General features: G+C 43.5%; 1 pseudogene across 1 annotated transcript; it reads right to left on the bottom strand.

Annotated features, from left to right (window-relative positions):
* Positions 1–2,684: 2,684 nt before the first annotated feature.
* On the bottom strand, positions 2,685–21,443 carry LOC309620972 (homeobox protein Hox-D1 pseudogene; annotated as a pseudogene). The gene is made up of 3 exons: positions 21,403–21,443; positions 6,340–6,388; positions 2,685–4,261 (listed from the first exon to the last, which is right to left on the bottom strand). The product of its transcript is annotated as a homeobox protein Hox-D1 pseudogene (transcript).
* Positions 21,444–23,511: the final 2,068 nt, after the last annotated feature.

Raw genomic sequence — 23,511 nt, 5'->3', positions numbered from 1 at the left:
CATCACTGAGAATTCTGCTGCCCTGTCACGAACTGGAAGTCGTAAGTGAGTTGCAGCTGTATCAGAGACAAGCAAACGACTAAAGCAGTGAGTTGTGATTTCTTCATATCCTTCCAAAAGTTGTCTTTTTAAAAGTTATATCACTTCTATAGGTGTTACTGGTAAGAGTTCAAGCAGAGAGAACCTGTAGCGTGTACGTGTGCGTGAATGTGTATATACACCTACTCCCAAGCCCTACCTAACGTCTGAATCCCCCTCTAAGAAAACCACTGAATAGAAATTACCCATCACATCCATCTCCAGAAAGACAAAAGCTGTTCTCTGGAGGCACGCCCCCAAGCTCAAATATTTAAAGGTGGATCCATGTTGGAACAAGTATCAGTACTACCTTCTTTTTTCCCCCCTAACTTTTTAGTTCATTCCTTTTAAATGGTTGAATAATAGGTCATTGTATAGATATACAGCATTTTTACTATTCATCCACTGTTGTACATTTGGGTTTATATTGGTATAGATTGGTACGTTGAGAGATATATATATCAGGCGTGAGCGACAGAATACCTGAAGATTAGATCAGAAAAGTCATGGAGGACCAGAATCACCTAGCCTTTCCTTCCCGATGTAGTCCCTAAGGGCCCTTCCAGCTCCAACATCACATGCATCCAAAAGCAAAGGTGGAAGGGAAGATGGAAGGAGCAGTTCACATTACGTTATAAATGAAACAAAACATAAGTGTGGACAAATCCACCAGCATGCCTTCTGTTTCCTTCAGTTCCTCCACCAGCCTGACATCTCCCAGGAAACTGGGTCACCGCGTATTGGCCACCTCCAGTGTGCCAGGCAGCGTGGCAGTCCTTGACGTGATTCAGGAATTAAACACCATGGTGAGGCCTGAAAGGTTTCTTAAGATGACAGCTTTAATTTATTCACAACTAAGTTGAAAGTAACTGGTTTGGGGTCCCTAGAACAGAAGTGGCATTACTTACAACAGCTGTTTCTCTGAGAGCGTCACAGGAAGCTGCCCGTCTGACTCTTCTCACTGGTACTCCTTCCCTGCAGGGGACTGCCTTAGCAGGTGCTGGGTTATGTTGTCTACCCCGGGCTACTGACAGCCAGTGCCAGAAAGCAACATGCATCCTCAGGCGCCAGCGAAGCAGATGTATGGGAAAACCCAGAGCTGGGCTCAGAAGAGCAGAGAAATGATGGAACTATGTAGAAGCTGGTCGCAAATAGGAGTACTCCTGTTGATGTGACTTTTCCACTCCGGCCAAGGCTCCCAGTTACCTCTCAAATAACAGCACGATGAGTCGGACGCGCAGCAAAAACACATGCCCTGTCCTGCCTGATTCATACATCATGGAAGGGTGGCGGAAAGATGTAAATGAGTATGTGGGGCTGAGCAGCAGACGTCAGGATGTTGATCTACTTACTTATCTAAATGAGAAGAGGCTAAGGAATAGCAAAGGACTGCTTTCAAATTGTTACTGTGACCCCTGTGATCTGAAATGGCAGCACAAGTGAGTGGAAGAATGAAATGCAAGTTAATACCCTGCAGTTTGGCTGTTGGAGGCTTAAGTCATGGGAAGGGAGACCATCCATGTGTTCTGTCAAAAACTCCAGAAACAGCGCTCCCCAACTACCACTATTTGCCTTGGGCTCAATCAAAAGCCAGAATCTCAAGCCTACTGTGCCCTGTTGCTTGTTTTAGCAGATGAGATCATCTCCGTGATCCACTGTGTAAACTGCAATGTGCTGGTAAGCAGTTACCATTGTTATTATGATAACAATATTTATGCATGCCACAGTAAGCCACTGGAGCCATTTACTACATTCAGGATGTTAAGGGGCTTCACCAGAATCGGCCACTGGGTAGCTGCAGAGAAAGTAAGAACGCTCGACAGAAGCAACAGTGCCCTCCGGAGCGTCGGAGGACCTGAGGGCTTCCGGGCCTCCATCAAGGATGAGGATGACCACACGCCATGTACTGCAGGGGGCTGAGTGTTTCAAATGCATCACAGCTCTATGGAGTACAGGTTCTAGCCCTGTTTTACAAACTTTCCCAGTTCAGTCAGTTTAATGAGCTGACTGACGTAATCCAGTGTCTGGTGAGGTGAGGATCTGCTGATTTAATAAGCAGTCACTTGGCATTTACTATGTGCCAGGCACTGTTGTATGTGCCTTACAGATATTACCTGGTTTTGTCCTCGTAACTGCCCCGTGAGGTAGGTGCTATTGCTGCCCACAGTTTACAGATGAGGGAACTGAGGCACAGAGAGGTCAGAAGCTTACACAAGATCACACAGCCAGGAAGTGGCAGAGTCAGGATTCGAATCCGGGCTGGCTGGATTCACAGCCCCTGCTCACAGCCATGTACTTTGCTGCCTCCTTTAAACCTAAGCCTGGCTAAATATTCTCACTCAGAAACAAACACTTTTTTTTTTTTTTTGTAGCACGTTCTGTAATTTTTATTACAAAAAGAAGTTCAAACCCTTTATGTGGTATGACATTAAATGTCACCTATGAGTTCATTGCAAGCAAACCTCTCAAAAAACGTACATACTATATATATCTACATTCAAGTTTGAGTAGCCGGTGTCAAGGTATAGTTCAGGATCTGTACCCACCCTGTGGATTTGTTCAGCTACTAACTAAACAGCGACTGTATCTTCACTCGGGCACATGGAGAGGTAGAACCTGCTTTTTAAAGAAAACGAACAAACAAACAAACAAAAAACCTGTAGCGCAAACATGAAGATCATTGTTGAAGCAGCTCATACATCAAGGAGGCCCTGACTGTAGCCACCTTTGGTCATCTCAAGACTACGTGGAGTCTCGTCTTTTAAATTAAAACCAGATGAAACTTTGGGTAGACGCTCTTCTGAGCACATCAGGCGGTTGGTTGGGAGAGCTCAGCACCGAGAACTGCACACGACTAAGTTAGGCAACATGGCAGCAGGGCTAGGCTGGCGGCTGGGCACCTTTTCCCTGATAAGACACAGTTAATACACACATCAGTGGCTTTAGAGACTGCAAATGAACACCCATCTGTACACCCTCAGCTCCGAACTCAGAGCCACCAAGATACTTCCTCTCCCAAGCGAACCCTCCATTATTTCTGCCAGGCCCGCCTCCACCCCAAATGGAGCTAACAAGTCCAGATAGGGGTGGGGTGGCCTGTGGGTTCTGCAGGCCACGGTTCCTCAGCCTCGTGACTGAAGCTCATGAAGGTGCTTGGGCCTGAAAAGGCTCCCCGGGTTCTGGCCGGACGTAGCGGGGCTCGTTCCGGAGAGGGGAAGTTGCAGGGAAGTCACGGTGGTGGCCGAGGGCAGAAGCCCTTCTCGTCTCGTCCCCTTTTCTTCCGTTTCATCCTGCGGTTCTGGAACCGGATTTTGACTTGGGTGTCGCGCAGCTGCAACGAGCTGGCTACCTGGATGCGCCGGGCCCGAGTTAAGTACTTACGGAGATGAGACCCCTTCTCGAGTTCTGCTGGTTGCTGGGTGCTGAAGTCCGTGCGGATCGCGCTGGGGGCGCTGGCGAGTCTGCTTTTCTTCGGGGGAGGCGTTCCCCTTCACTGCCGTCCACTCGAACGTGCTGAAGGCGGCGGGGAGGCCGCGGGGCGGGGGCGCGGACTTGGGGCAGGCGCCGCGGGCGCGGGACGCGGTCTGGAAGGCCCCGGAGTGGCCCTCGGCCGGCTCTTTGAGACCCGCCGGGAAGGGGGCGGCCCCGCCGAAGGCCCCGCGCAGTCCGCCCGGCTGCTGAGGAGGAAGGAGCCGCCGCCCGGGAAGACGGCCGAGGCGGCGTAGCGGACGTGCGCCCCGCCGTCGCCGGCCGGCCGCCCGCGCGCGCGCGCGCGCGCCGGAAGCCGTACGCGGGCCCGGGCCCCGGGGGACCGCAGTCCGCGCCCCCAGCCGCGGCAGGTGCGGCGCCCGGCTCCTCGTCGGTCCCCTCCGCGGGGGCACGGCGCGTACGCGGCCGGGGGCGGCGCGGGAGGCCGCGCCGGAGCGGCCGGGGGCAGGCGGCTCACGAAGGCGCCGTCGCCGCTGCCCAGGGGCAAGGCCGGCTGCGGGACCACTGGCCGGGCGTCGGCGCGGCAGAACTTGGGCGCGAAGCTCAGCACGTCGCCGCCGCCCCTGCCGCTGCCGCGCGCCACGTAGCGCAGGTAGGAGCTCAGGGTTCCGGCCCACCCACCTGAGCGCGGCGGCCGGGCCCCGGTGAGGGGCCCGCAGGACCGCCGGGGTCTGCGCCGCTCCGCCCTCCCTCTCTAGCCGAGCTGCCCTCACTGAGCCACGGGCAGGAACAAGCACATTTGTAATGATCAGTGTTTGTTGTCTGTGTGCCTTGACACTTCTGGAAGCCTGCAGAAGGAACTCTGTTGTGTGCCCGCACCTCCTATGAGATGGTGAGCTGCAGAGTTCACACGTCATGCTCCGTGGTCCTGGTGCCCATCATGGGCCTTGGCACCCAGCAGAAGGTCGGAAAGTGCCTCACAGCCCACGCGATCTGGTTGCATCAACTTTATTTGGCCTCCCACACGTGTAACACGTCAACACGACCATAAACACAAAGCAGGAGCAGTAACCCGAGTACACCTCTCTAAACGTCTTTAGAAGAGGTGCCTGATCCTCACGCAGCCAACGTAGACAGAACCGTTTTAGCCCACGTGTAACTTGAAAACATCACATCTTTCGTGAAAACCAGATCCGTGCTGTGAAAGAAGCAAATGATGGCAAGAGAGAGCTCCTCACAGACTGAGCAAGTTGAGACACTGTCCTCCAAGCGGTGGAGGGACGGAGGTGGCACTTAGGAAGAAATGACCAACCAGGCGCAAGAGGAAGGCAAGTTAAGCTTGGGGTTGGCGGTGGGGTGGAATGCGCTACAATATCCCGATGCTTACAGAAGTGTGAGATGGAGCCCCTTCCTAAAATATCCCCCAGCAAACCCAAATGTTTACACATCCAGTTGCTTTAAATGTGGTCCGAATGAGCTGAGTTTTACCCTTTAGAGCCTGCCTTCTTTGCCTACCCTGCAAAACTGTACCCCAAGCCTGCTGGGCGTAGATAGGATAACCCTGAGGCTATAAGACTCCAAGCCACTGCTGCCTTTTGGAGCTCTCCGACCCAAAGACTCCCACTGTGCCGAGAGGTGGCCTCACTCTCTGATCCCTCCTCTCCTCTGGGACTTCCCTTGCGTCTTGCCCTTCTGGGTGGTGAGCCTTTGCCGTTATCTCTGCAAGGTCTCTCGCTGTGAGGGACTTCCCTTCACATGCCATCCTGTCGAAGTACTGCCCATATAAAGCTTGTCTTATGCTGCTGCCATGTTATGGTCATAACCAGCCCCCAGATCCTCAAACTCACAAACACTTCGGTATGAAAGGGTCTAGAATCAGCTTTAAAAGGAACATACACCAGATTGTTAGTTGTGGTCGTTGCTGAAGACGGGGCTGAATTGTGAAGAAACTCTGTAAAGGGAGAACTATGATTTGTCTGAAGTTTTCGGATTTTTTTCAGCAAGAGTGCGTGCACTGTTACCATTCTACTTACAATACTTGAGTAACTCTAACAGAAAGAGTAGCTGTGTGTGAGTCAGCTAAAGTAACTGTGAGTTGACACAACAGGGAAAACCTGAAATTTGAATGGCTTAACACAATACAAGTTTATTTCTGGTGCACATAAGCTCTGACTTTTTTTTGGTAGGGGCTCTCTGCTCTCAGGGGGCCCAAGTTTCCAGGCTGTTTCCTTTTTGGAGTTCCACCACAGGATTGCCACGTTTGCTGCTGAGCGAACGAAAGCACAGAAATGGCCCGTTGGCTCTGGATGTGACTAGTAATGCTTCCACTCATATCCCGATGGCAACGGCTGGTCACTTGACCCTTCCTGACTACACGTGGACTGGCCATGTAGCATCCCCTGTGTCCAGGATGGGGGAAAGGAAGACAAGATATGGACGAGCACTGGTAGTCTCTCCCATACAGTGTGACTTAGTAGGTGCTTACTTAAGCGTGACCGTTATAATTTGTTAGGACAACAAGCTTCTTCATTTCTTGGAGGGGTTTCTGAGAAGGCCAGATCTGCCTTGCTACCCTCCAAATATTTAAGTGCCTCCTGTATGACAGATGTTTTCACACACAGTATCACATCTCATTTTAAGAGGATCACATAAATATCAGCCGGGTGGATTTGCGCTTCACCACACAGTAGCTTTCTGCACTTACTTCCCTTTGCAGTACTGTCTATCATGCTGACTGTAATGTCAGTTGGCTGGGAATGGTCTCCTTCCTTTTGACGCAAAGGTAAAATCTTGACCTGGGAGTCTCAGCGGCCTCCACAGGGCGGAACGTACCTGAGCACCTGCACAGCTGCCCTCGGGCACCCTGACAGCCACGACCTTCCTGTGGGGCAGGGACCAGACAAGAGGCCATGGAAGGATGGTTAATTCTTTTTTCTTTTAAAAGCTGAGCTACCAAGGAACTGTGTTTCACCTCCTCGGAGGATCCCACGGTTTTCAAGAGTTCAACCTTAGTAGACGTTGGCTCCGCAGTGGCTTCCGTGGTCCTTCCTCATGTACCATTTAGGAGGGAGGCTTTGGGTGACCTAGGTAAGCTCATGCATCTGTGCATGGGTTCAGTGGCCAGTTTCAAAGAAGGCACCCCATTAAAATCCTGCTGCAAATGTCAGGGAGGTTTCAAAAACCCTCTCTCTCAATTCAGGGCTGTCTCCAAAGAACCAGTCGATTACGTGGCAAATCAGACTACTCACAAACCCAATTGCAGAACATTTTGAGAAAGCGTTGGAGTTGCCCAGAAGGATTACCAGGTGTCTAAAGGTTATTATCCGAAGTCAAAGGGACTGTCGGTGTCAGAGGGGTTCCGGAGTGAGGGATGGGAGAGTCGGAGGATTCTTCTGCAGGGACTAGGAATGCTCTGTGTCGGGGGAGGGCAGGAGACCCTGTGCAGCCCTCAGAAGGGGCAGCAGGTGGTCAGCAGGTTCAGGTTCCGGAGCCTGACAGGAGGGCACGTGGGGGAAGAGCCGGGGCCGGGTGCTGTCACAGGGGAAGGTGCTGGGGCTGGACAGACATGCCGGAACCTCAGCCCGCAAAGACCCTGGGACTCGGGCGGGAGGACCCCAGGTTAATAAAGCTCACAGGCAGCACTGAGGTCGTCTTTGATTCTCGTTGTCGCCTTTCTTGGGCCTGCTTTCTGTCAACTGAAAGACACCGTGTAGCACCGAGAAGAGCAATGGGTCGCCAGTCAGGAGGTCGGCCACGGGCCGGGGGTGGGTGGGCGCAGCGTGGGCTCGAGAGGAAGTCAGACCAGGGCTCTGGTCCCCACCCCGTCACTTAGCAGCACGTGACCCTGGGAAGATTCCCAAGCCCCGTGGCCTCAGGTTCTTCACCTGTGAAGCGAGTGGGTGTGACGAGCCGTGTCTTGTAGGGTTGCAGGGATGCGCGTGAGCTTCGTGAAGCAGCTCACAGGACCTGGCGTCTGTGGGAACGTTGACGACGGGCAGTTATTTCTCATATTGTTTGGATCACAGACCCTTCCCCTCTCTCCTCTGGGATTTTACTTTTATTGTCCTGTTCAACACAGTCTTGAGTCTCCTCCAGAGGTTTCTCACGTTCTGTTGTTTAGCTTTGGTTGTTGATACTGTGTTTTTCATTAGTTTCATTTTTCCCTTCTCTAGTTTGCGAGGGTTGGTTCTGGGAGCAGAAGACAGCAGTCTACACTTCATCGCCATCGTGGCAGCTACAGGTAAGGCCCTAAACCTGTAAATAATTTAAGCAGACTTGACACCTTTACAACAGTCTGTTCCCCAGAAATGAATGTGATATACTGCTTGATTTATTTGCGACTTTTTTTTTTTTTAACCTGAATCTATCAGTAAATTTATACTGATGAGTAGCCTGTACTGTATAGTAGCGTCCATTAAGATCTTATATACTTTTGTTAGGCTTCTTCTTAGGTAATTTTTGGATTTTGTCGCTGTTGCGAATGGGGTAGTTTCTATTATATCTTCTGAATAGTTGGTGCTTTTTGTGTGTGTGTGGCAAGGCTCTTGGTTGTGATCTTCCATACAATATTTCTCTGGTCTCTTATTAACTCGAGTATTCCATGTACCGATTTCTTTGAATTCTCTAGGTAGATGACCATATTGTCCCAAAATATTATCTCTTTTTCAATATTCATACTTCTCATTTACTTTGATATGCATAGTTCTGACTGTGTGTTCCAGTGAACTTTTGCATTGTAGAGGGGAGAGCATACATCTATGTCTTGTCCCTGTCTTTAATGGGAGTGCATCAAACATTTCACATTTAAGTATGTTTGCTGTAGATATTAGGAAGGGGCAGTTCCCTTCTAATCTTAATTTGCTAAAAGTTGTACTCATGTTGAATTGCTTTCAGAGGCTTTTTCCATACCCACTGACACGCTTCAATGTTTTCTCCTAACTTGTTATTGTGGAGAATTACAATTGAACTATTTTCTAGTTTAAATCATATTTTCACTCTTTAGCCACACCTGTCTGTTCATTTAACTCACTGCTACATTGAATATGCTATTAGTTTGCGTAGGATATTTGCTACTGTGTGGGTGAGCTTGGCTCAAGTGTTCTGTTCATGGGAGGAGTGGGGTACTCATCTGGCTTTAGAGTCAAGCAGAGCTAGTCTGGGAAAATAAGTTAAATCACTTCCCAGTTTTTTTATGCTTCGGAAGACTTTACTTAAGATGGTGATTAGTTTTTCCTGACCATTGGTAGAATTGGCCACCCAAAATGTCTGTCCTGGAGCATTTGCGGGTAGCTTGGGTGTTGAATACAGTTCAAGTTTGTATTGTTTAAAGTTTTCTATTTCTTTATGGACCGATTTGGTCTTTTTTTTTTTTTTTTTTAATATTGTCCATTTCACCCAGGATTTCAAATTTAATTGCATGATATTTATAATAAAACTTTTATTACAGAAACTGTGAAACACACACAACAGTAGAGAATAGTATAACGAATCCAATATACTTGACACCCAGCATCAATAATCTTCAGTACATGGCCAGTCTGGTTCCAGTGTACCCTCACCTTCCCCACATCTCTGCCAATAGAATACTGTGAAGGTAGTCCAAGACATCACGCTATTTCATCTCTAAGTATGTCAGTATGCATTTCTAAAAGACCAGGAATCTTTTATACAACATAAACCCAAAACAATGATCATTCCTAAAAATTTAAATAAGTTTTAACTTCACCAAATATCTAGTCATTTTTCACATTCACCTTATACATTAAAAAATGTTTTTTAGTTTGTTTGGATCACAGATGTGGTCTATATATTGTGATTTTTTTTGGTTAGGTCCCTTAAGTCTTTTTTAATCAGTAGGTTTCCCCTGTACCACCTTTTTTTTCCTTGTAGTTTTTTTGTTGTTGTTGAAAATAAATCAGGTCTTGTACTTTGTCAAGTTTCCCGTTATATGGATCATGTGGAATGAAACACTTTGGTGTCATTTAACATGTACTGTGGCCCCTCAATAGTTCTTTAAGTTGGTAGTTACGGGTAGGAGCTTGATTAACTTGTTTGTTTATTTACAAGACTGCCACATAGGTGATGTATGCACTTCCATTAGGAAGAATGTAATGTTTGCTGTCCTTTGTGCTGAAGTTGGCAGTCAGTGATGATCATCACCTTCATTTATCCACTGGGGGTTGCAGAGGGGCAATTTTCAAATTCTCTCATTCATTTGTAGTTTATTACCTGAAATACTTTCATATGTAGAAACTTTTCCTTGTCCACCATCTGCTTATCTTGAGGGAATCATATAACATACTTGCTGTGTCTTTACATCACTTAAATATCTTTTGCATCTATATTTTATACAGTTTTAACTTATCTTGTTTACTTGTTATTTTTTCTTCAATATCTGGTCATATTTTCAAAAAAAGTCTGTTTCATAAATATTTTCAAATAATTGGCATTTGTTTGTTGGCCTTACTCTTTTCTAATTCATTATTTCTACACTTGTCTTCATTATTTCCTACCTTCTACTACTTAAGGTTTAATATAATGTTCATTACCTAGCTTCTTGAATTTCTTGGGTGATTTAAAGATTTCTCCTTTTCTAATGCATCTAGTTAAGGCTATATATTTCCCTTTGAGTACCATTTTGGCTCTACTGCACAGGTCGTACTATATAACTTCATGTGTATTGATTGAATTGTTTTACAAGTTGACTAAATCACTCTATTACTTAGGTCATTAGAATTTTTTCAATATATATCAGAAAACTAGGGAGTGTAAAAATTATTTTTGAGAAGGCTGTGAAGATGATGATGAGAGATATGTTATTTGGGGGAAGTTTCAGAGCCCGGGGGTGTTTCATTTGATTATTATTATTATTAATTACAGAAGAGACAATCGTATTTAACTGCTGGTGACAGAGCTGGGTTTATCCCAGTAATGCAAAGAAGTTTAACACTAGAAGATCAATCAATATAATTGGCCACGTGTAACAGTCAGGGATTGTCCAGGGAAATAGAAAGCACTGTAAATATTTAACACAGAGGGAATTTAATGCAGGGGATTGGTTACACAAGTGATAGAGAAGCCAAGCAGTGGAGACTTGGGAAACCCATTTATTAGCAACACGAGAAAATCACTCTCACGTCTAGCACGGAAGGACCAAGAGAGGAGATAGTGTTACTGGAACCTGGGTGTTGGATTCAACAGGATCTGGAGCCATGATGGGTCAATCTGATGGTGGCTGAAGCCATGGAGAATACATAACCATTGAAGGAGAAGCCACCTGATGCAGAGGAAGGAGAAAATCTCTGACTGCTCTATCTTCCAGGGTTCTAATCTCTTGATGGTATTTCCAGTTAGCTGAACCAAAATGGCAGCCACATGTTGGCTAGTTTGAGTTGCAGCCTGCAGGGGTCAGCCCCTGTGTAATCTAGAGCAGAGCAATGAGGAATGAGGGGTGCATCTGGGAATGAGTAAGCCCAGGATTGCCTTATTACAATAACAGATTGAATGAGAAAAATCAGATCTAAATCGACACAGGCAAGTATCTAATAGAAATCGACATCCATTCATCGTAAAAAGAAGTGTTAGTCCAAAGTGTTCAACTGGGATTATGAGTTTTGGGGAGGAAGACCAGAGAGATAAAGTGCCATTCTTATGACATTATATCAAGGGTACATACTATCAACATGATTTATCACTGTTGATATTTACCTTGATCACCGAGCTGAGGTAGTGTTTGTCAGGTTTTCTCCTCTCTTGAGCTCAGATGTAGAAGTAAGGAAGAGAAGGAAGAGAGGAATCTAGCACTTGGATCATTTCCTAAATAACCAGCCCAGGAATCAGTGCTGACTGTGGCTAACTTGTCACATGGATTACAACCCAACACAAAAAAAATCAGCCCTACTTCCTGCAGTGTAAGAGAAGTCTTCCACCGTGGAAAACAATCAATAGGATCACAGTGTGTATAGAGAAGATATGGGGGTTTGTGTCCAACTTAGAGGGGCCCTGAATATCAGAGTAAGGGGTGTGGACCTTATTTTATGGGTGGTGGAGAATTAAGCAGCAGAGTGACATGATCACATGTGGGCTCTTCTCATCCTTCTTAGTTCCTTTTGGGTGTGGGGTTTGGATCTGTTTTCTCATATACTGCCTGTCTGCCAACTTTCCTCACGGGGTATGAGGAAGGCTTAAACGTTTTCAGCTTGAAGTGTACCTATGAACACCTCCAAAGAAGGGTGCCACTTAAACTCCCATCTGAGAACAATCCTTTGCTCATTTTGAGATCAAGGTGTTTCAATAAGAAACACATTCAGGACTACAATTCTGCAGCCCGTGGAAGGAAAACCACATTCACAGAAAGACAGACAAAATGAAAGGCAGAGGACTTTGTACCAGATGAAGGAACAAGATAAAACCCCAGAAAAACAACTAAATGAAGTGGAGATAGGCAGCCTTCCAGAAAAAGAATTCAGAATAATGATAGTGAAGATGATCCAGGACCTCGGAAAAAGAATGGAGGCAAAGATTGAGAAGATGCAAGAAATGTTTAACAAAGGCCTAGAAGAATTAAAGAACAAACACCTAGAAGAGTTAAAGAACAAACAAACAGAGATGAACATTACAGTAACTGAAATGAAAAATACACTAGAAGGAATCAATAGCAGAATAACTGAGGCAGAAGAATGGATAAGTGGCCTGGAAGACAGAATGGTGGAATTCACTGCCACAGAAGAAAATACAGAAAAAAGAATGAAAAGAAATGAAGACAGCCTACGAGACCTCTGGGCCAACATTAAATGCAACAACATTCGCATTATAGGGGTCCCAGAAGGAGAAGAGAGAGAGAAAGGACCAGAGAAAATATCTGAAGAGATTATAGTCAAAAACTTCCCTAACGTGGGAAAGGAAATAGCCACCCAAGTCCAGGAAGCGCAGAGAGTCCCAGGCAGGATAAACCCAAGGAGAAACACGCCGAGACACATAGTAATCAAATTGGCAAAAATTAAAGACAAAGAAAAATTATTGAAAGCGGCAAGGGAAAAATGACAAATAACATACAAGGGAACTCCCATAAGGTTAACAGCTGATCTTTCAGCAGAAACTCTACAAGCCAAAAGGGAGTGGCACAATATATTTAAAGTGATGAAAGGGAAGATTACTCTAGCCAGCAAGGATCTCATTCAGATTCAGCGGAGAAATCGAAAGCTTTACGGGCAAGCAAAAGCTACGAGAATTCAGCACCACCAAAGCAGCTCGACAACAAATGCTAAAGGAACTTTTCTAAGTGGGAAACACAAGAGAAGAAAAGGACCTACAAAAACAAACCCTTAACAATTAAGAAAATGGTCATAGGAACATACATATCAATCATTACCTTAAACGTGAATGGATTCAATGCTCCAACCAAAAGACACAGGCTCGCTGAATGGATACAAAAACAAGACCCATATATATGCTGTCTACCAGAGACACACTTCAGACCTAGGGCCACATACAGACTGAAAGTGAGGGGATGGAAAAAGATACTCTATGCAAATGGAAATCAAAAGAAAGCTGGAGTAGCAATCCTCATATCAGATAAAATAGACTTTAAAATAAAGACTGTTACAAGAGACAAGGAAGGACATCACATAATGATCAAGGGATCAGTCCAAGAAGCAGATCTAACAATTATAAATATAAATATATATGCACCCAACATAGGAGCACCTCAGTACATAAGGCAACTGCTAACAGCTATAAAAGAGGAAATCGACAGTAACACAATAATAGCGGGGGACTTTAACACCTGACTTACACCAATGGACAGATCATCCAGACAGAAAATTAATAAGGAAACACAAGCTTTAAATGACACAATAGACCAGATAGATTGAATTGATATTTATAGGACATTCCATCCCAAAACAGAAGATTACACTTTCTCCTCCAGTGCACACGGAACATTCTCCAGGATAGATCACATCTTGGGTCATAAGTCAAGCCTCAGTAAATTTAAGACCCCGAATAGCCAAAGCAATATTGAGGGAAAAAAACGGAGCTGGAGGAATCAGACCCCCTGACTTCAGACTATACTACAAAGCTACAGTAATCAAGACAATATGGTACTGGCACAACAACAGAAATATAGATCAATGGAACAGGATAGAAAGCCCAGAGATAAACCCATGCACCTATGGTCAACTAATCTATGACAAAGGAGGCAAGGATACACAATGGAGAAAAGACAGTCTCTTCAATAAGTGGTGCTGGGGAAACTGGACAGCTACATTTAAAAGAATGAAATTAGAACACCGTACACCATACACAAAAATAAACTCAAAATGGATTCGAGACCTAAACTCAAAATGGATTCGAGACCTAAATGTAAGACCAGACACTATAAAACTCTTAGAGGAAAACACAGGAAGAACACTCTTTGACATAAATCACAGCAAGATCTTTTTTGATCCACCTCCTAGAGTAATGGAAATAAAAACAAAAACAAACAAATGACCTAATGAAACTTAAAAGCTTTTGCAAAGCAAAGGAAACTACAATCAAGACGAAAAGACAACCCTCAGAATAGGAGAAAATATTTGCAAATGAATCATCGGACGAAGGATTAATCTCCAAAATATATAAACAGCTCATGCAGCTCAATATTAAAAAAAAACAAACAAACAACCCAATCCACAAATGGGCAGAAGACGTAAATAGACATTTCTCCAAAGAAGACATACAGATGGCCAAGAGGCACATGAATAGCTGCTCGACATCACTAATTATTAGAGAAATGCAAATCAAAACTACAATAAGGTATCACCTCACACCAGTTAGAATGGGCCTCATCAGAAAATCTGGAAACAACAAATGCTGGAGAGGGTGTGAAGAAAAGGGAATCCTCTTGCACTGTTGGTGGGAATGTAAATTGATATAGCCACTATGGAGAACAGTATGGAGGTTCCTTAAAAAACTAAAAATAGAATGACCATATGACCCAGCAATCCCACTACTGGGCATATACCCGGAGAAAACCATAATTCAAAAAGACACACGCACCCCAATGTTGACTGCAGCACTATTTATAATAGCCAGGTCATGGAAGCAACCTAAATGCCCATCGACAGATGAATGGATAAAGAAGATGTGGTACGTATCTACAATGGAATATTACTCAGCCATAGAAAGGAACGAAATTGGGTCATTTGTAGAGACGTGGATGGATCTAGAGACTGTCATACAGAGTGAAGTAAGTCAGAAAGAGAAAAACAAATATCGTGTATTAACGCATATATGTGGAACCTAGAAAAATGGTACAGATGGACCGGTTTGCAGGGCAGAAATAGAGACACAGATGTAGAGAACAAACGTATGGACACCAAGGGGGGGAAAGCAGGGGTGTGGGTGGTGGTGGTGGTGGGATGCATTGGGAGATTGGGATTGACATATATACACGAATATGTATAAAACAGATAACTAATAAGAACCTGCTGTATAAAAAGTAAATAAATTTCAAAAAAAAAAAAAAAAAGAAACACATTGAGATCACCTGTGTTCTCTTTATTCTTTCAGGTCAGGCTCCGTCCAGTGGCTGCTCGACATCATGGCCCCAGACCCAGGCAAGCATGAAGTCTCGATGAGGGGCTAAAAACACCAGCTGAGCATCCTCATTGTGTATTATGAATTCTCTAACCTATGGTCGGTCATGTGCACAATTGCATTTCCATCTGAATTTTGGTCATAGGCTTATTATTTTGCTTAGGTATCTATCAACTTACTGTCTTGACCTCTCTGTCACTAGAATGGTGGAGCTGCTAACCAAACACAAAAGCCTTAGGTCCTTTTGACTTAAGCAAAAATGACACTAAATTACTAAATACTTGTTTCGTACGCTCACTTTTCTGTAATAATGATAGGAATGTGAGGCCTGGAATTTGGACTGTGCAGGCACTCGTTTCTTGTGTACTGACATTTAACGTGTACACTAGCTGGGAGGGGCCAGAATGTTTATCCTGTTAGGAGGAGAGTCAAAGGTCTCTGTCTCTTGAATGTGCCAGAGGATAATTTAGGAAAGGACTTGGTTTTGTGCTTCTGGAACTCATCAGAACATTGTGCCCCTCCCCAGACCTAACCTGCCCTCCTACTGCGCCTGGTTGGCCATTTCCTCCTAAGTGCCACCACTGTCCCTCCAGCACGTGGAGGACGCTGGCTCAGCTTGCTCGTTCTGTGAACAGCTCTCTCTTGCCATCATTTTTTTTTACAGAGCTTTTTTTCCCATTTATTTGTTTGTTTATTTATTTATTCATTCATTCATTCATTCATTCATTTATTGGCTGTGTTGGGTCTTCATTGCTGCACGCGGGCTTTGTCTAGTTGTGGTGAGCGGTGGCTTCTCTTGTTGTGGAGCATGGGCTCTAGGCACGCAGGCTTCAGTAGTTGTGGCTTGCGGGCTCTAGAGCGCAGGCTCAGTAGTTGTGGCGCACGGGCTTAGTTGTTCCGAGGCATGTGGGATCTTCCCGGACCAGGGCTCGAACCCGTGTCCCCTGCGTTGGCAGGTGGATTCTTGCCCACTGCGCCACCAGGGAAGCCCCTCTCTTGCCCTCATTTTGTTCTTTCACAGCATTGATGTGCCTGTGTAAGGATCAGGCACCTCTCCTACAGATGTTTGGAGACGTGTGCTTGTGTTACTGCTCCTGTTTGTGTTTATGGTCGTGCTGACATGTTACATGTATTGGAGGCCAAATAAAGTTGATGCAACCAGATCGCGTGAGCTGTGAGTAAGATGTTATTTAACAAACACTTTCTGATCTCCCACTGAGTGCCAAGAACCATAGTGGGCACCAGGACCACAGAGCATGACACATGACCCTTACCCGGAGGTGCTCACAATCTTGATAGCTTGGTTGCTGCAAACCTTTGACTGTTTTTCAGAGTTCTGACAAAGTTGGTTCTGACAGTTTCCGCTTGATTTTTTGATGTTTCTCTAGTTCTAAAGATTTCCTCTTTAGAAACTTTAAACGTATGATATCAGTTCTTGAACAGTTGTAGTACTATTCAGGTTATGCATTTCATCTAGGGTGAGTTGGGTAGTTTCTGAATTTTGAGGAATTGTACAGTTCCATTTAAGTTCTTGAATTTAGGTGCATAGATTTTTTCTTAGTGTTTCCTTCCGATCCCAACATCTTTAGTGTAGGGCTTGTAGACTTGTAGTGATATTCAGTGTTTCCTTTCTGATATTAGCAATTCATGTCTTCTCTGTTTTTACTTTGTTTATCTGGCTAGAGTTTTATCAACTTTATTGATCTTTTCAATGAACCAGTTTTGCTTTCCATGATTTTCTTTTCTTTCTGATTTCTATTTTTTTCTTCTGTTTTTTGTCTGTTTATTGGTGTGTGTTTGTTTTCTGATTGCTTTGGGTGAAGTTTTTTCTTCTTTTTCTTTCTCAGTTAAGGTGGAAGCAAAGATTATTGATTTGTGGTCTTTCTTCTTTCTTAATCTAAGCATTAAATGCTATAATTTTCCCTCTTAACACTGATTTAGCTGCATCTCAGAAATTTTAATATGTTGCACTTTCATTTTAATTCAGTTCAGTACCGTTTCTATTTCCTTGAGAATTTCTCTTTGACCTATGGATAATTGTTTAATTTCCAAGTGTTTTGAGATTCTTCTTATCCTTCCGTTATTGTTTGATTTCTAGTTTGATTCCTTTATTGTCAGAGAACATACTCTGCATCATTTAAATTTTTTAAATGTGTTTTTATGGCACAGGATGTAATCTATCTTGGTGGATGTTCCACACGTGCTTGAAATAAATGTGCATTTTGCTGTGGTTGGTGCAGTGATATTTAGATCCATAGTGTTTGTGAATCACCCAGGGCCCAGTCTGACCCTTGGGCAATTGTTCAATTCGCCATGCTTTTCGTATTCTGTTTATGGTGAGACTTCTGCATGCACAGCTCAGGTCAAACCCAGGAATTCCTACAACTTGATGGAACCCCTTGCTTATATTTGCTCCTTTCCGCTATCTTCCCTCACTCTCTGGCCACCAGGAGACTCCCCTCCTGGTCCTCTAACTCTGTGTGTGGGGTCTTTAGTCTCCTCACTCTGTTGTGTACGTCCCTTGAATGGACTTGCCTAGATGACCAAGTGATGAGATAATAGAAAAATAGCAAAACAATTACCTCTCACGTTTTGGACAAAAGTTTTCCCTTACGGAGAGAAACATTACCCTCCCTCAGAGTTTTAGGTGTCTGTCATGCTGTTACTGAGGCTCCCGCCACAGGGTTACAGCTTCGGGCCTGGGGCTTTTGCTTCTACCTACGTTATAAACCCGTCAATATATTCGTGTTATTTTGCTTTACATCAGTGGTCAACAAACTTTTCCCGCAAATGGCGAAATTGTAAATATTTTTGGCCTTGTAGGCCGTATTTTCTCTGAGGTAGATTTTGTATTTTCTTTTTGTATTATATTCATGATAACTATATGTTTATGTATTCATATTTAACATTTATCATTAATTTAATTACTTAATTGCTCAACTTAATTATGTAATATTAATATTCAATTTAATACTTATAATAGTAATTAATTTATATTATATTTTTATATTTAGTCTTTACCTAATGTTCTTTCTTTTGTTATAGGATCACATCCAGCATACCACGGTCCATGTAGCTGTCATATTTTCTTAAACTTCTCTTTGCAGTGCCAGTTTCTCAAACTTTACTTTTTTTTTTTTTTTGATGACATTGACAATTTTGAGGAGTACTGGTTAAGAATACTGTAGAATGTCCCTCTACTCGAATTTGTCTTGTGTTTCTCTCATAATTAGAGTGTTGTTATGAGTTTGGGGGAGGAAGACCAGAAAGGTGAAGTGCCCTTCTCATTGCATCATATCAAGGGTACATACTATCAACATGACTTCCCACTGCTGATATTGACCTTGATCACCTGGCTGAGATAGTGTTGTTGAGGCTTCTCCACCAAATAGTTACTCTTTTCCTCCCGTTTCCATACTCTAGTATTTGGAAGAAAGTCACTATGTGCAACCCACAGTTAAGGAGTGAGGGTTATATGTTCCACCTCCTTAAGTGGGGGAGTGTCTACATAAATGATTTGAAATTCTTCAGCACAAAAAATTTGTCTCTTCTCCCCCATTTAGGTATTTATTCAGTACTTTTGAAATCTTACTATGAACTCATGGATATTTATTCTATGCTTTGGGTTATAATGCAGTATACTTTTATTTAATTGCTCAAATTGTTCCAGATTTGACCATTGGGAGCTCTTTCCATTGACTCCTGTGGTCCTTTGACATACCCCCATCATTGTTTGTTTGTTTTTGAGCATTTCCTTGCTTTATGGCACAACAAGATGTCCCAGGCTTATCTTGTATATTTCCTGCCTCAGCTCTAGAATTATCCATTTCTCTAAGGATCCCTGGCTTCCTTTATTGGGAAATCAGATTAGAAACCAATGCTAGGTGTGTCCATTGCTACTGGTGTGTCCTTGCTTCTAGGCCCTGTCAGCTGACAGAGCAAGGAAATATATGTGTGTATATTCCACTTATGTTTCATAGTTCTCAGGTAGCTGCTTCATAATTTTTCCTAAGGTTTGTACTTGCTTTAAGTGGGAGGGACAAGGAAGAGTATGCTTAATCCATCTGGACCCTAGACCATTTACATTTAATGTAATTATTGAGATGGTTGGTTTAAATATACTATTTGCCTGCTGTTTTCTATTTGTCAATCTGTTCTTCCTTTTTTCTCTTTTCCAGACCTTTTCTGATAAATTGAGAATTTATATGATTCCATTTTATGCATACTATTTGTTGACAGCTATATATCTTTTGTGTTTTCTTTGTGGTTGCTCAAATGTTTTCAGTATCAAGTTTTACTTACCACAGACTATTTTCAAATAATATTATAACAATTCGGGCATAATGTTATATCCCTAAAATAGTAAACTTCCATTTTCTCCCTCTCATTCTTTGGATTATTGTTGTCACAAGTTTTACTTGTACGTATTTTATAAATTCTTCAATGTATTGTTGCTGCTTTTGCTTTACACCAGGAGCCAGCACACTTTTCCCATAAAAGGCCAGATAGTAAATATTTTAGGTTTTGCAGACCATCCAGTCCGTAAAATATATGTGTTTAAAACTACTCTTGGGCTTCCCTGGTGGCGCAGTGGTTGAGAATCTGCCTGCCAATGCAGGGGACACGGGTTCGAGCCCTGGTCTGGGAGGATCCCACATGCCGCAGAGCAACTAGGCCCGTGAGCCACAACTACTGAGCCTGCGCGTCTGGAGCCTGTGCTCCACAACACGAGAGGCCGCGACAGTGAGAGGCGCGTGCACAGCGATGAAGAGTGGCCCCCACTCGCCGCAACTAGAGAAAGCCCTCGCCCAGAAACGAGGACCCAACACAGCCATAAATAAATAAATAAATAAAAACAATGCAAGCTGGCTTTAAAAAAAAAACAAAAAACAAAAAAAACTACTCTAAGTTCAAAGGCTGAAAACAAACAGAACAATCCAGATTTGGCCTACAGGCAGTAATTTGCCAACCTTTGCTTTAGACAATTATCTTTTAAGGTGTCTAAATATAAGAAAAAATTATCTTTTATATTTACCCTAATTTTTACCATTTCGGGTGCTCTTCATATTTTGGGTATATATCCACATTTACACATATTAGTATACTCCACCTGCCTGAAGAACTTTCTTTAAAATTTCTTACACTGTATTGCTGACAATGAATTATCTCAGATTTTGTTTGTCTGTAAAACTCTTTATTTCCCATTCATTTTTGAATAATATTTTTACTAGGTATAGAGTTCTGGGTTCAGAGGGTTTTTGTTTTTGTTTTTCCCTTCTTTTAACACTTTAAAGATCACTCTTTTGGGGACTTCCCTGGTGGTCCAGTGGTTAAGGCTTTGCCTTCCAGTGCAGGGGGTGCGGGTTCGATCCCTGGTCGGAGAGCTAAGATCCCATATGCCTCAGTGCCAAAAAACCAAAAACCAAAAAACAGAAGCAGTATTGTAACAAATTCAATAAAGACTTTAAAAATGGTGCACATCAAAAAAAAAAAAAAAAAGACCACTCTTTTGTCTTCTGGATTACATACTTTGTGATGAGAATCTGCTGTAATTCTTGTCTTTGCTTCTTCGTATATAATTTTTATTTTTCTTCTTGTTGCCCTTATTTTCTTCTTGTATATTTCTCCTTATCTTTGTTTTTCAGCAGTTTGAGTATTAGGTGTCCTTCTTTTTATCATGCTTAGTGTTCCATGAGCTAATTGGATCTGTGTGTGTGTGTGTGTGTATAAGCCAGCCAACTTTTCTCATGCTCTAAGAGGACTACTTCTCCTGTGAAAAGACAATTGGAAAGAGTTACTTCTCTAGTCTATGTAGCCACTAACTGAACTACCATTATTCCTTCAACTTGCTTCAATTGGTCTTGTCTCCACCCTTTGGCTCACAATATCTGCTCTGTCTAGGATGTTCTACTTTCTCCCCTGCACCCATCCCCATCTTCACCTGTGAAAATCCTACCCTGCCATCAAGGTCAGGTTCAATTTCCACTTCCACTTCATGTTCCTTCCCTCTCTTCTGAGTTCTTTATGTACTGCGTATGCAGTGTCAGTCTCTTCTAACCTTGCATGTTAGTGTTTCATGTTTCTTCCCTGATAGCAGGGCTGCCAAACACAGTTGTTCGGGTTGTGAATAAAGGTGCCTGGCCGAGGGGGGCAAATAGGGACTGAAATCCACCTACCAAGCCGGATTGGGAGCACTTGATGGGAGCACTTTTTCTAATTAACACAGATACACAGTGTGTGCTATCAGCTGTTAGATTAACAGCTCCTTGAGGAAGAGACTAGATCATGAGCATCTTTGTGCCTCCTCAGCACTTTCACCAGTGCTCGCTGGAGGCCTCCTTGTAGGCATCAAACACCATGACTCGTCTCTCTCTCCCTCTGATGGTTAATTTTTTGTGTCATCTTGACTGAGCTAAGGGATGCCCAGACAGCTGGTAAAACCTTATTTCTGGGTGTTATCTGTGAGAGTGTTTCCAGAAGAGATTAGCATTTGAATCAGTAGAAGAATCAAGAAGGTCTACCTTCATCAATGTGGACGGGCATCACCTAATCCACTGAGGGTCCCAATAGCACAAAAAGGCAGATGAAGGGCAAACGGTTCTTCTGTCTTCTTGAGCTGGGACAGCCATCTTCTCCTGCCTGCAGACACTGGTGCTTATAGTTTTCGGGCCGGCAATCTCGTACTAAATTATACTACCCGTTTCCCTGGTTCTGCAGCTTGCAGATGACAGCATATTGTGGCATATCTCGGCCTCCATAATCATGTGAGCCAAGTCTTATAATAAATCCCCTCTTATATATCTCTAGGTAATCTATTGGTTCTGTTTCTCTAGAGAATGTTAATATATTTTCTCACCCACCATATCCAGTTAATCACCCTGTCTTGTTGATTCTACCTCTTAAATAAGTTTCTATTTCCCTTGCTGCCCCACCCCAAGGTATTATCACCTTGCTTAGAATTCAATAGAGATCCAATAGAAAAAGTTTCTCAGCCTCCTGTCTTGCTCCCTTCCTACATCTTCTCGTCACAGCTGCCAGGTTATCTAAAAGAGAAAATGACCACGACATGCCCCATTGCCATGCCTTCATAATCTCTTTCTGCTCCAGCTTTTCTCTCTCCATCCCTGTTAACAGCCCCTTCTCTATCCTGGGTTGCCTAATTTTACCATTCCTCAAAAACCTTATAGTCTCTCTTTTGTCCATCCTTTTCTTTCTGCCTAGATTTTCTTCCTGCCAGCTCATGCCTTTAACTGGATAACTCCTATTCATTTTTCAGGTCCTAGTTTGGACGTCACATTCTTCGGTATCCTAAATCAACCCCAAGTTCAGGCTGGACACTTTGCCTAGATGTTCACACACACACACTTGTCCTTTCCCTGCTACACTGTATTGCAATTGTCCATTGATGTTTCTGTCTCCTCTATCAGACTGTAAGCTCGCAGAGGGAATGTAGCATGCCTATCTTTTTCGTGGTGATTTCCCTCTCCCATCTCTTCCCACAGTGCCTGATACACAGGAGGAGTCCAGTAGTTGTTTGTTGAGTGAATACTTGAACTTCAGAGGCTCATTAGTTCTCATTCAAGGATAGATTTTTTTACACACCACTTCAGATGGTGCCAGTGGTAAATTTAACTTTATAATAAGGAAGACGTTTTTAAAAAGGATTGACTATCTTTCACCAGCGGTGAGTATAATGATATACATCTAGCTACACTAATTCAAATATACAGGTCAGAATGAAAAGTGTATATTTCAGGGAAAAAACCCTGTATTGTTTGAATTTAGACAGAGCATCTAGGAAAAGCGCCCCCGCACCCATTTCAGCATTCCTTTCACTGTTATTTACTCAGTGGCTATGGTTTCCTTTGTCATTTAGTGGTGGGGTTTTCCCCCATGGTTTAAAATGTCTTCAGCCCAAAGTAGCATTTCCCAAATCCCCCAACCAGATGTGTCCTCTCCGTAACCTGAACTCTTCCATAAGAACCTTACATGGTTCTCTCATGATGCCTAGTGTTGCAATTATGAGGTTACATGTCTTACCACCCATCCTACTTTGTCAGCTCCTTGAGGACAGGGACTGTCTTCTTTCATTTTTGTAACCCAAGTTCCTAGCAAAATGCTTCATATGTAGTGGTATCTAAGGCATATTTGTTGAATGAATGGATGCACTAGGCTAAAGGATTCATCTTGAGAGCAAAAAGTCTTATTTGTGGCTAAGGCATAAGCCAGGAGTAAACATCCTCTAGTGCAATATACAGAATGCAGTCTCTAGTTTGCTGTTCTCCAGTCCACCAGTCATCATTCCTTTCTAAATGGTTTGCAAAGCCCATATTTATTTAATTGGAACTTAACTGCACCAAAAGAAATTAATGTAGATAAACTGGACTTCATTAAAATTAAGAACTTGTGTGCTGCAAAGGATACAAT

This window comes from Balaenoptera borealis (genome assembly GCF_965194805.1).
Source record: "Balaenoptera borealis genome assembly, chromosome: X".
NCBI classification, from domain to species: domain Eukaryota; kingdom Metazoa; phylum Chordata; class Mammalia; order Artiodactyla; family Balaenopteridae; genus Balaenoptera; species Balaenoptera borealis.
The sequence above is the reverse complement of the archived record's forward strand: the minus strand, read 5'-3'. Positions and strand labels throughout refer to the sequence as shown.